The following is a 14,365-nucleotide window of genomic DNA, read 5'->3' on the forward strand; positions in this document are numbered from 1 at the left end:
ACTTTTAAAAAAGAAAAAAGGAAACAGTGGTTCTCCTCAGAAATAAAGCCATGCATCTACAGCCATCTGATCTTTGACAAAGTCAACAAAAATAAGTAATGGGGAAAAGACTCTGTATTCAATAAATGATGCTGGAATAGCTGACTAGCTATATGCAGAAGAATGAAACTGGAGCCCTACATTTTACCATACACAAAAATTAACTCAGGGTGGATTAAAGATTTAAATGTAAGACCTCAACCTATAACAATCCTAGAAGAAAACTTAGTCAACACCATTCCGGACATCGGCTTTGGGAAAGAATTTATGATTAAGTCCTCAAAAGCAGTTGCAACAAAAACAAAAATTGACAAGTGGGACTAATTAACTAAAGAGGTTTTGTACAGCAAAAGAAACTGTCAACAGAGTAAACAGACCTACAGAATGGGAGAAAATATTCACAAACTATGCACCCAACAAAGCTCTAATATCCAGAATCTATAAGAAACTTAAACCATTGAACAATCAAAAAACAAACAACCCCATTAAAAGTGGACAAAACTCATGAACTGACACTTCTCAAAAAAAGACATACAAGCAGCCAACAAACATATAAAAAACGCTTGATATCATTTATTATCAGATGAATGCAAATCAAAACCACAATGAGATACCATCTCACACCTATCAGAATGGCTATTACTAAAAAGTAAAAAAAGAACAGATGCTGGTGAGGCTGCAGAGAAAAGGGAATGTTTATACATTGTTGGTGGGAGTATAAATTAGTTAGCCACTGTGGAAAGCAGTTTGGAGAGTTCTCAAAGATCTAAGAGCAAAACTACCATTTTACCCAGCAATCCCATCACTGGGTATATATCCAAAAGAAGGGCAGGGCGTCATGGCTCACATCCATAATCCCCAAACTTTGAGAGGCTGAGATGGGAGGATCGGTTGATTCCAGGAGTTTGAGACCAGCTTGGGCAATGTAGTGAGACCCCATCTCTTAAAAAAAAATATAGCCAGGCATGGTGGGCATGCCTGTAGTCCCATCTACTTGGGGGGCAGAGGTAGAGGATTGCTTGAGCCTGGGAGATTGAGGCTGCAGTGAGCCACGATCACACCTCTGCATTCCAGCCTAGAAAACAGAGTGAGACCTTGTCTAAAAAAAAAACCAGAAAACAAATCATTCTACCAAAAAGACACATGCACTCATCACAGTGCTGTTCACCATAGCAAAGACATGAAATCAACCTAGGTACACATCAGTAGTGGATTGGATAAAGAAAAGGTACATATACACCATGGAATACTACACAGTCATAAACAACAAAATCATGTCCTTTGCAGCAACATGGACACAGCTGGAGGCCATTATCCTAAGCAAATTAACCCAGGAACAGAAAACCAAATACCGCATGTTCTCACTTGTAAGTGGGAGCTAAACATTAGGCACTCATGGACATAAAGAGGGCAACAACAGACACTGGGGACTACTAGAGCAGGGAGAGAGAGAGAGGGGAAAGGATTGGAAAACCCTTTGCTCGCTACCTGGGTGATGGGATCATTTGTACCCCAAACCTCAGCATCATGCAATATACCCATGAAACACACCAGCACATGTACCCCCTGAATCTGAAATAAAAGTTGAAATTATAAAAAAATAAAAGGAAGGAAGGAATCAATCAGTGATTTTCTAATTTTAGTATATATCAGAATCATCTGGGGTACTTATAAACACAGATTGCTGGGCCCTAATATATGAGTTCCTAACTCAGTAGGTGTGTTAGTTTCGTAGGGCTGCCATAATGAATTACCACGAAATAGGTGGTTTAAAACAAGCTTCTATTTCTGGATGCTCAAAGTCTGAAATCAAAGTGTCAGCAGGGCCACACTTCCCCTGAAATCGATAGGGAAGATCCTTCCTTGCCTCTTCTTAGCTTCTGGTAGTTTGCTGGCAATCTGTGGTGTTCCTTGATTTATAGGTATATAACTTCAGTATCTGCCTCTATCATCTTATGGAGGTCTCCCCTTGTGTATCCGTGTCTCTCTCTCCTTTTCTTATAAGGACATCAGTCATTGGATTAAGGGCCCACCCTACGCTAGTACAGCCTCATCTTGGCTTATCTAATTACATCTACAATGACCTTATTTCCAAATAAGGCTACATTCTGAGGTACTGGGTGTTAGGACTTCAACATATCCTTTTGAGGGACACAATTCCACCCATAACAGGAGGGCTAGGGTGTGACCTGTTAATCTGCATTTCCAACAAGTTCCCCAGATGGTGCTAATGCTGCTACTGGAACTACACTTTGAAAACCACAGGTCAAACAATTAGCAAAACAGGATTACTTGGAAAAAAAGTTGGATCGTATCATGAAAGTAACTGTGTTCCACTTCCCAAATGTGCAGAATTCCATGTTTAGGCATACTTGGGAGATGGTCATCCAGTCAGTGCATGAATACTTCCAAAGACAGAGTTCCCATTACTAGCAGTGCAGCTTTCTTGATGGCTATGCTCCTGAAATTTGTGCACTTTGAACTTACCGAATATCTGATATATCTAGCTGATGTATGGCAGCAGAAAGTCTTGATATTTTTTTCTGATGGCTGCACAAGGTCTCAACATTGAATTTTACATTTCCTCTTTGTGACAGTTCTCCAAATCCTTTAGATTCTGGTTTGCTCTGAAGAGCACACATGTTGAGGTTTTTAGGGATGATAATCATGTCCGCCTACCCCCAGTTATGAGTTAATTAGAAATAGATATAGGAATCCAACAGATGAAGATCAACTATATTTCCAGTAAGCATAGAATGGAGGGCAGAATTTGACCTTGACCACAATCAGCCTTCCTACAAACCCCCACTTGATTGAATTTATGTGATATGATCACATACAAAGAAGCAGGACAATTGAATCCACAGCACTGTGCAAGGTTTTAAGGGTATGAGTTACAGCTATTGCCACATTAAGAAATTTAACAGCACTAGGAGAGATTAGGTTTTCCTGGAAGAGAGAAAGGAAAGATGTCTAAGTCCACCCATCCCAAGAGACCTTCCTTCTCCCAGGGTTGTCTCCTTAGCATCCTTCCCACCATTTTCCTTTTTTCAAACAGAACCCTAACGTTATTTACAAAAGCCCCACTGCAACCCCATTCATGGAGCCCAAGTGTCTCAGGAAGCCAACCCTATCCTCAACTGAAGCCAATCCTAGTAACTCTAATCTCCTTGCAAGTGATTGGTTTCAGAATTTAGGCTTCAGTGAATCAGTGCATGGCATGACTCCTAGAGACTGCTGTTGGTTCAGAGATGGGCAAGTGATACAGACGAGCCTAATCAGACTACTTTTGTTCAAAGGTAGGAGGAAAGATTTTTCTTTTTTTTTTTCTTTTTTTTTTTTTGAGACGGAGTCTCACTCTGTTGTCCACGCTGGTGTGCAATGGCGCGATCTCGGCTCACCCCAAACTCTGCCTCCCAGGTTCAAGCGATTCTCCTGCCTCAGCCTCCCAAGTAGCTGGGATTACAGACATGCACCACCACATATGGCTAATATATATATATTTTTTTTAAATAGAGACACGGTTTCACCATGTTGGCCAGGCTGGTCTTAAACTCCTGACTTTAGGTGGTCCGCCCACATCAGTCTCCCAAAGTGCTAGGATTACAGGCGTGAACCACCACACCTGGCCTATAAAGAATTTTCTAATGAGGAAGCATGTTGTTCCAAGAGCTGATGGCAGTCACCAGAAGGAATCAACCTGAAGAAAACACCTCTATCTGGAGGATGAGGGAGCACAAAGAACAGCAAAGCAATAAATCCCCAGCTCCAATTATAATACTTGCTCTACCTTTGGCTTTTGTTGTTTTTATTTAAAATAATACTAATTTTTTTTATTGTTTAAGCTGGTTATGTCAATGTCCCTGTCATTTCCAGCTAAAATAATTTCTGCCAATAAAATACTTAAATATTTTTTCTATGAGTTAGTAGAAATTGCCTCATGGGGCTGGGCATGGTGGCTCACGCCTGGAATTCCAGCGTTTTGGGAGGTCGAGGTGGGTAGATCACCTGAGGTAACAAGTTCGAGACCAGCCTGACCAACATGGCAAAACCCCGTCTCGTGGCCGGGCGCAGTGGCTCATGCCTGTAATCCTAGCACTTTGGGAGGCCGGGGTGGGCAGATCACAAGGTCAGGAGATCGAGACCATCCTGGCTAACACGATGAAACCCCGTCTCCACCAAAAATACAAAAAATTAGCTGGGCGTGGTGGCGGGCACCTGTAGTCCCAGCTACTCAGGAGGCTGAGGCAGGAGAATGGCGTGAACCCGGGAGGTGGAGCTTGCAGTGAGCTGAGATCGTGCCACTGCACTCCAGCCTGGGCGACAGAGCAAGACTCCTTCTCAAAAAAAAAAAAAAAAAAGGTCTCTACTAAAAATACAAAAATTAGCCAGACGTGGTGGCACGTGCCTGTAATCCCAGCTACTTGGGAGGCTGAGGCATGAGAATGGCTTGAACCCGGGAGGTGGAGGTTGCAGTGAGTGGAGATGCGCCTCTGCACTCCAGCCTGGGCTACAGAGCAAGACTCTGTCTCAAAAAAAAAGAAAAGAAAAAAGAAAAATTGCCTCATTGAAACCTGAAGAAACAGGACTAGGTTTCCACCCACCAATCCTCCGACTTAATTCATTAATGTTGCTCTTAAAGTATGTGCCCCTAAATGGGCAGATTACTCCAGACAATGTGGTACCATTAACTCCCACCCAGCACAATGCCTGCCAATGGAATACATGCTAAACAAGTATTTGTTGAACAAATGCAGCTGGAGACTGCACTAACATTTTTAGCAGATGCATAATAATTATATTCAGTTCAGGTGAACTAAAAATCCGTAGAAGAGCCGGGCGCGGTGGCTCACGCCAGTAATCCCAGCACTTTGGGAGGCCGAGGCAGGCTGATCACGAGGTCAGGAGATCGAGACCATCCTGGCTAACACGGTGAAACCCCGTCTCTACTAAAAATATAAAAAATTAGCCGGGCGTGGTGGCGGGCGCCTGTAGTCCCAGCTACTCGGGAGGCTGAGGCAGGAGAATGGCGTGAACCCGGGAGGCGGAGCTTGCAGTGAGCCGAGATCGTGCCACTGCACTCCAGCCTGGGCTACAGAGCGAGACTCCGTCTCAAAAAAAAAAAGAAAAAAAGAAAAAAAATCCGTAGAAGATTGTAATACATTTTTTTTTTTTTTTTTTTTTTTTTTTTTTGAGACAGAGTCTCGCTCTGTCGCCCGGACTGGAGTGCAGTGGCGCGATCTCGGCTCACTGCAAGCTCCGCCTCCCGGGTTCACGCCATTCTCCTGCCTCAGCCTCCCGAGTAGCTGGGACGACAGGCCCCTGCCACCACGCCCGGCTAATTTTTCGTGTTTTCCGTAGAGACAGGTTTCACCATGTTAGCCAGGATGGTCTCGATCTCCTGACCTCGTGATCCGCCCACCTTGGCCTCCCAAAGTGCTGGGATTACAGGCCTGAGCCACCACACCTGGCCCTTTTTTTTTTTTTTTTGAGATGGAGTTTCACTCTTGTTGCCCAGGCTGGAGTACAGTGGTGCGATCTGGGCTCACTGCAACCTCTACGTCCCAGGGTTCAAGTGATTCTTCTGCCTCAGCCTCCGAAGTAGTTGGGATTATAGGCACCTGCCACCATGCCCAGCTAATTTTTGTATTTTTAGTAGAGACGGGGTTTCACCATGTTGGCCAGGCTGGTCTCGAACTCCTGAGTTCAAGGGATCTGCCTGCCTCGGCATCTCAATGTGCTGGGATTACAGGCATGAGCCACTGTGCCCAGGCACATTTTAATATAAATTGATGCCAACACTGTTCTTCACTCTGTATCTGAGCAATTGCATAGTGTATGAAGTTTTCCTTTAAAATTTTCTTTTAACCTAAATAATTGAGTTTAGGAGACTCTAGCCTAGATTGCACTCAGCCGAGGTGATTTTTTTTCTACTTTATTTTTATTTTATTTTATTTTTGAGACGAGTTCTTGCTATGTTGTTCAGGCTGATCTCAAAGGCCTGGGCTTAAGTGATCCACCCACCTCCTCCCAAAGTGCTGGGATTGCAAGCATGAGCCACTGCGCCCGGCCAGGTGAGCTGATTTTTAAGTTTCCATCATTTGTCATGTCAGTTATTCTTCCTATTTTGGTAAGAACCTCAAAAAAGCTATACATTCCTTCTGGGCCTTCATATGCATCAAATAGCAAAATGTTGACTGTAACAGCACAAGCGGAAAGAACTCTAGGTTACCCTATTGTTTGCTAAAAGGAATCACTCTGTTCCCTTCCATGCATGCCTAACTTGATCCACGAAATAAGACCTTCTGCCCTTGCAGAAATGTCAGGATCATAACTTCTACTGCTTCTAGTTCACTCCTTCTACCTCCAACCATGCTTGATGGTTGGTCAATTTTGGAGAAGGAACTGAAGCTGCCTCAACAAGCCCTCTCTGAATTCCTTGAAGTTGCCTCTGTGCAGGACACGTGCATTCTCCTCTTCCACCAATCACTGAGCTGCCCCTGAATAGGAGGCCAAAGTGGTTCAGCTGTGCCTGTGACTGGAGAGGGATGTTTAACTGTGTCAGGCCTGGAATATTAGCAAGGATTAAGGGCCAGGTTGTGGACACATAACAAGCCACATTCTCTTATCAGTTTAACCAAAAACAGAGGTGAGGTTTGTTTTCCCCATCTGGATGACACCTGTATTTACTTATTCATCGCTTCAGAAGTTAGATGGGTAAGAGCGACTTGTTATAAATGGACTGTTCCCAAAGCTCAATCTTAACACCCAAGATTGATTGTTCAACAGCTTTAAGTCTATCAAAACATATTATTATTGAGGCCTTCAACAAATTCCAGAAAAAGTAAGTCTATCATAGTCCCCTACCCTGACAACTTAATAGTCCAAACTAAAAAAGGAAAGGTAACGTTTGGTTCATTTTAGTTCAAAAGTATGACTTATTTTGAACAAACTGATCATAATATGAAGTGATTATTATGTTCCTTTTAAAACTTTTTTTTTTTTTTTCCTGAGACAGGCTGGAGTGCAGTGGCGCGATCTTGGCTCCACTGCAAGCTCCGCCTCCCAGGTTCACACCATTCTCCTGCCTCAGCCTCCCGAGAAGCTGGGACTACAGGCGCCCACCACCATGCCCAGCTAATTTTTTTGTATTTTTAGTAGAGATGGGATTTCACCATGTTAGCCAGGATGGTCTCAATCTCCTGACCTCGTGATCCACCTGCCTTGGCCTCCCAAAGTCCTGGGATTACAGGCATGAGCCACCGCTCCCAGCCTAAAACTTTAAAAAAATTATAAATTATCTGTTGATTAGTAAAATCTAGATGAGTATTAGAAAGAATTGGGGGCCAGGCACAGTGGCTCGTGCCTGTAATCCCAGCACTTTGGGTAGATCACTTGAACCCAGGGTCTCAAGACCAGACTGAGCAACATAACAAAACCCTGTCTCTACAAAAAATTTAAAATAATTAGCCGGGCATGGTTGCACACCTGTAGTCCCAGTTATTCAGAAGGCTGAGGTGGGAGGATCCCTTGAGCCCAGAAGGTTGAGGCTGCAGAGAGCTATGATTGCACAACTGCACTCCAGCCTGGGTGACAGAGTGAGACCCTGTCTCCAAGAAAATTAAAAAAAAATAAAAAAAAAAAAAGAACTGGCCTCAAACCTCAAACTTTCACATTTGTACTTTCTGTGATTCCCACTTTTTCTCCTTTCTGAAAATCAGACTACTTACCCCTTTCTTGTCTTTGGAAGCCACTCCCATGAGCCACACTTCCTCTGAGATTGCCCATTGTAGTAGTTACATGGTACCTGAATTTCCTTCAGACCCATGGAGTATAATTCTCAAGGTCTAGACACTTGAACTCATAAAAACCACCAGGTGAAATCTTGTCTCTCTTGGGCAAACTAAAACAAACTATGGCAACTGTCATTCGTAGTTTTCAACTATGAATAGACCCAGAAATACATGGTAGGTAGTAATTTGCTATTTTGCTGAGGCATTGGACTCTGGCCCACTGTCATAATTGTAAGTGACATAAGCTTGCCTAGCTGAGCCCAGCCAACTGCCTAACATGCCTGTCTCAACTGTGTGCTTCATATTCTTATCCTTTTCTCTTCACAGTGATTATGTCTTTTCTGTCTGTATGAAAATGATGATGAACAGCCAGGTGCGGTGGCTCACGCCTGTAATCCCAGCACTTTGGAAGGTCAAGGCAGGTGGATCACCTGAGGTCAGGAGTTTGAGACCCGCCTGGCCAACATGGTGAAACCCTGTCTCTACTAAAAGTACAAAAATTAGCCAGATGTGGTGGCGTGTGCCTGTAATCTCAGCTACTCAGGAGGCTGAGGCAGGAGAATCACTTAAACCCTGGAGGTGGAGGTTGCCGTGAGCTGAGATTGTGCCACTGCACTCCAGCCTGGGCGGCAGAGCAAGACTTTGTGTCAAAAAACAAAAAAAAGAAAAAGTTATACTAGAAATCCTAGGAGAAGAGAAAAGGATGCTTCAGAGGAAAGAGAAAAAGAAGAGTTAGAATTTGATGGGTCCATGGTGCCCCTCTCCAGAAGAAGCAGCAAGACTGTAGCAGGTGTGGTTTCCAGCCTCACTGAATCCTTCTGACAAACAGAGAGCACCAAGCTTCTATGGACCATGTGGAATGAACGAGAAGACTAACAGAAAAAGCCATATGACCTGAAGATTAGATACATTGGTACAGATTGCTAAATTTTATCAATAGATATTTCTGTTCACTGGGCACACAGTTAAATTCTATTTCTCTGCCAGCCTCCTTGTATCAACTTACAGCTAAGTGGTTGAGTCTGACTGATTGAATGTGGGCTAAAGTAATATATACCACTTTAGGGCCTGACTCGTAAATATATCCTTATGATCTCTCTATCTCTACCTCTAATTCCTTTCCAGTCATAGTGGTAGGAAGCAAATGATTTCAAAGCCCAGATGATGACAGAGACCCATCTTGGAAGGGGCTTGGATCCCTGAGTCACTGCTTGGAGGAGAGCTGCCTGAGATGGCTTCCTGATCATGAACATCCACATTGGACTTTGCCTGAGCAAGGAATAAACATCCTATCTTAAGACAATGTGATTTGGAGTTTTTGGCATATGACCAGCTTCAATTACGCTGCGTAATTTACATGTCTTTTCCCTCTTTCCCAGGTAACTCATATGCCTCCCAGATGTTTATATTTGGAAAGAGGGAAGAAGACCCAAATAATAACTGAGATCAAATTTCTCACCAACTCACTGGGACTCTGAGAGATGCATTTCTTTTGATTTAAAGAAAATAAATTACTTTGAAACTAGACTTGACATTATTCCTCCATCTGTATTACTTTTGATTCATGGGTAAGACATAAATTGAGTAATTCTGGCCTCTCTGACAGATAAGGTTCCCCAACACATACCTAATGGTGGTCCCTCCCACCAAGATAAGTATTGGCTTCTTGACCTTTCACTCCCATCCTGTTACTGTCAGACCTGCTCCCTTCCTCGGTATGGTCAGGAGTCTTGGAGGTCTGGATAGCAAAGAGTTAAGCCCTTCTTTCAGGTCTTTTTCTCCTTCAGTCAATTAATTAGATTGAAATTTCAACTTCAAGCTGCTCTGCTGGTCTCTAGCTAATGCTGTCACCTGAAATACTGCCCACCACACAAGAGCTTTTGACAGCAAGAGCCGCTCAAAAGCCTCTTCATGCCTCTATTCCAGGAATAACCCAAGGAAAGGGTTGATAGCTGTGAAAGCTGAGTACTGAAGCCCTCTCTGTCCACCGCTTCAAAAGAATAACTACCATCGCTCTGCCTTTATTTTGTATTTTAGCTCCTCTTTGTCAATGAAAAGTTCCTGCTCTCTATTCATTATAAAGAATAAAGAGCTTTTCAAGTGTGAGTTGCTAAACCCAGAAGGGAACAGAGCTATTTTTAAGAGGGTTTCAACTCTGAGCTGTTACATCGACCAGCCTGCCGGCAGCAGAGGTCTTCCAGGGAGGCTGAAGGCAACAGCGGCTTCTCTTCAGGTGGGCATCTCAGGGAGGAAGCTCCTGGGGCTGAAATGGTCTAGCTCTTTGGCCCACAGGCAGCCCTGGTGCCTTCGAACCTGGCTCCTCAAGACAGAGCTTGCAAGGGGGTCAGGGGAGTCACTGTGATTCTCACCTATTTGAGGTCTGCCTGCTGCCTTAGGTTTCTCACATCCACTTCCTCCACGTAGGAAACAATCTGCTTGATTTTCCTCCGGGGGCACAGGGAGGTGGGGGGTGTCTTTATGTCCTCTCCTATCTTCGTCAAGCCATATGCAACTGGCAGCCAGCACGCTTCTCTCTGTGGGAAGAGGATCATCAGAGCTGGATTCCTGACTGAAAGGAGGAACATGCAGAGTTGCCTGCCTCCTGGCCAACGGGAGTGAAATCCTCTTGGCTTGGGTCTGTCTGGAGCTCTTCTGAAGTCCATGCACTGTAGGGGCATGGATGGGCTCTCAGATTCAGAGTTAGAGGACCTGGATTCAAGTCTCACCTCTCTGAGCCTCTGTTCTCCAAGGCTGCAATGAGGATAATAGTACTTTGCTATCAGAGGTGCTGCAGGGAGGATGACCCATCCTCACATGTATATGGATAGTCTGTGAACCCTGCAGTGTCATGCGTGGTGATCATTGCTCTGAGGGTCAGTGAGATACGTGTTACAGTGTCTTTTAAGAACAGAAAATGATGCCATTGGATGACAGAGGAGATATTGAAAATATGAGAAACTACTAATGATTAGGAGGAATGAGAATCTGTTATCTATCCTCCCATTCCATTCAGTTCCCCCACCAGAGAAAAGGGGCAGGGAATTAAAACTATTCCTTTGCTCTGATAGCTTTTGGACGTTAAAGACATGCATGTGTACTAAAATACTAAGAGGGAACCAAAAGGATCAACTAATTTTGTACAGAGTGGCTAAATATAATAGAGAAACGTACGTGATTATACTATATCTTGTACTACAGAGGATTTATGAGCTCCTGCAGTAAATTTTAACATTTTTATTATTTATTTATTTTTATGTTTTTAATTGATACATAATAGATATACATATTTTAGCGGTATGTGTGATCATTTGATGCATTCCTATAATCACATCAGTATAATTAAGATATTCATCACCTTAACTATTTTTCTTTATGCTAGGAACATCCTAATTATTCTCTTCTAGCTGTTTTGAAATATACAATAGACTAATGTTAACTACAGTCACCCTACTGATCTACAAAACACCAAGTCTTATTTCTTTTATTGTACTGAGTATTTGTATCCATTAATTACCCTCTCTTTATCACCCCACCCCTCTACCTTTCCTGGCCTCTGGTAACCACCAATCTACTTTCCATCTTCAAGAGATCTACCAGTAAGTTTTTTTTTTAAGGAAAACTTATAGACAGAAAAAATATAGGCAAAATAGGATGATTAGGTCCAAGAGAAAAGACACGGCACATATAAACAGGTGACAAGGTTCTACTGTTACAAAAACAGGGCAGCCAAGTAGGCTCTGAGCTTCCAGGAGGCCAAAGCAAAAAGGGAATATGATCTGTCACCAAATTTATATCTTTCTTGAGGAACCCCTTCACCACAACCAATTTCTCATCCTTTTTTATCATAAGACTTTTAAACGTGGATATTTATCTTCAAGAAGAGAATACTTAGGGAGTTTCATTATGGCCTTCCTCAAGTATTTGATGGGCTTCCAAGTACAAAAAAAAAAAAGATTGCTTTGGGTAATTCCAGACCACAAAACTAGAATCAATGAGTGTAAGTTAAGGGGAACAGATTTGGGTTAAAAATAAAGAACTTTCTAACAATTAGAGTTGTCCATAAATGGAATGAGCTGTCTGGCAAAGAAGTGAGCTCCCTGTTACTGGAAGTGATCAAACAGAGGCTGGCTAACCATCTGTTAAGGATAAGAAGGATTTGTGCATAATGAGAGAATTATGCAACAACATAATACAAGGCTCTTCGTGACAGTTTTATTTATAATAGTAAGGGAAAAAATAGAATCAACCTAAATGTCCAACAAAAGGGGATTAGTTATTTATGGTACTTTCCTATGATTTGTTTTTTATAGATTTTTCAAATATTAAAAATCAGTAAGACAAGGACATAGAAAAAAAGCTGATGATCTATTGCTAAGTGAAAAAGCAGCCTACTGAAATAGTGTACATACTGTGATACAACTTTGTAAAGAAAATTTTTGTAAACAAAGATACATTTTTTCATTTTGTTATTTTTTTCATTTTATAAAGAAAGATAATATTAAAGAAAGTACACACATGAAAACATTAATAGTGATTATCAGTATTACTTGAATTATAGGTGATTTTTCTCCTTAGGGCTTGTCAGAGTTTTCCAAGTTTTCTACTTTGAGCACTTACCACTTATGTAATTAGAAAAAAATTTAACAAAAATCCCAGAAGAACCCTTCATTAGTCATTAGTCTATAGTTTTAACTAGTTGATCCCTGAAGTTTTTCAAACCTAGTATTATATGATTTTCATTTTATACTCAGGTCATTTATTTTCTCTTATAAAATAACTTGTTTTTCAAGCAGAACTCAACCAAATATAAATACCTCCCCAACAAATAAATAGTGGCTTAAATTATGAGGCTTAGGTACAATCTAATGCATTTCTGACTGCTAGAGCCATTTTTATCTGAAATCTCTTTTGGAAATATGTTGAATATAAATCTAAAAGTCTGTACAATAGAGTAGAAAGAGCTGAGACTTGGAGTCAGACACACTCAGGTCTCAAATTTTGGCTCTGCTACATACCAGCCTTAGTTTCCTCAACTTTAATATGTGATAATAATAACAGCTAAGATTTGTAGAAAACTCAGGGTGTGCCAGGCACTGTTTAAGGGCTTTACATGCAATGGGATCCTCAAAACAATTCTTTGAGGTGAATTCTATTGTTATTTTTCAGATGATAAAAATTAAGCACAGAGAATTTCAATATATTGCCCATTTCATGCAGCTAGAGAGTGATGGAGTAAAAATTCAACCTCAGACACGTTAACCTTAGGATCCCTGGCATTAACCACTATACTATACTGCCTTATAGAGTGGTGGAGGGATTCATTAAATTAACATACATGAAGTGCCTGCTTAACAGAAATATGGGCAGTCAGTACGTTAGTTTTCTCCCTAAACTTTTCCATGGCTATTTGGCCCCAGGAAGACTTTTGATTACCTTCCCCAAGACTGTGTGTATTCCGCCAATACACTGGGGTAAGTGTGGCTCTGTGGTAGGTAGTTTTACGACAAATTTATTATCAATGATACTCATGTCAAACTCAGCGATATTAGAAATCATGTCCCACAGGCCTCCATTCTGGGGCTGATTCTTTAATATTTCATCAATGATTTACATGGATAGAACAGAAAATAAGCTCCTAGAGCTGACAGATGATAGCATGCTGTTAGCAGATGACACCCATCGTCAGTTAGGAAGGCGAGCATCCAGGACAGGATTAGAATTCCAAATGGTCTGGCAAGATGGGGAAGAGGTGGAGGCAGAAAGAATGAACTTCATTAGCAACTATCACAGAGTAATACGTTTATTAAGAGGGAAAAACAGATTATACCAACATAGCAAGAACAGTGACTAGCAATGAGTGATTATTGCCTGAAAGAGTTAATGGTGGGAGTTACTCATAACTGGAAATGAGACAGAAAGTCAAATATGATTCTAGAAAAAGGACCAATAAATAGCAGTATGTCGAAGTAAATCAATTTTCCCAATATATACTGTATTTTTAAAAATCCCTTTTCGAGTGCTGTTTTTTTCCTCAGTGTTGTTCTGGACATCTTTGAAAAGGCACACAGAAAGCAAAAGCAGTCTTTACAAGTGCAGAATGTAATCTGGGAGGATGGTGAAGTCACCAACATCCTTTAATTGAAGATGAGTCAGTTGCTGGCAATTCATTTGAGAATCATTTACTGAGCACCATCTATGTGCCAGCCTTTGTGCTGGGTGCTGAGGACAAAAAAACAAAAAAAACAAAAAACAAGACTTGATTTCTGCCCTTGAGGCACTCCAAGGCAAGCGGTTAATCAGTTTTAAGTTTATAAAGACTGGTTATTTAGAAAGGGCTGAGAACTGTAATGTGTGTCCTTTATGGCCAACTCCTACACATCTCTTTCTTTGATCTCCTCTTTATTCACTTATTCCACACTTTCTCTTCTTTTTTCTTTCCCTTCTTTTATGTAGTCTTTAGATCTGTGATTGGAGCCCCTGGCATGGCAAGTTAGCCAGATGTGTTCAGTGGAGTCCCTTCTGAGACTATGCCA

The sequence above is a fragment of the Pan paniscus genome, chromosome 13, assembly GCF_029289425.2.
Source record: "Pan paniscus chromosome 13, NHGRI_mPanPan1-v2.0_pri, whole genome shotgun sequence".
NCBI classification, from domain to species: Eukaryota; Metazoa; Chordata; class Mammalia; order Primates; family Hominidae; genus Pan; species Pan paniscus.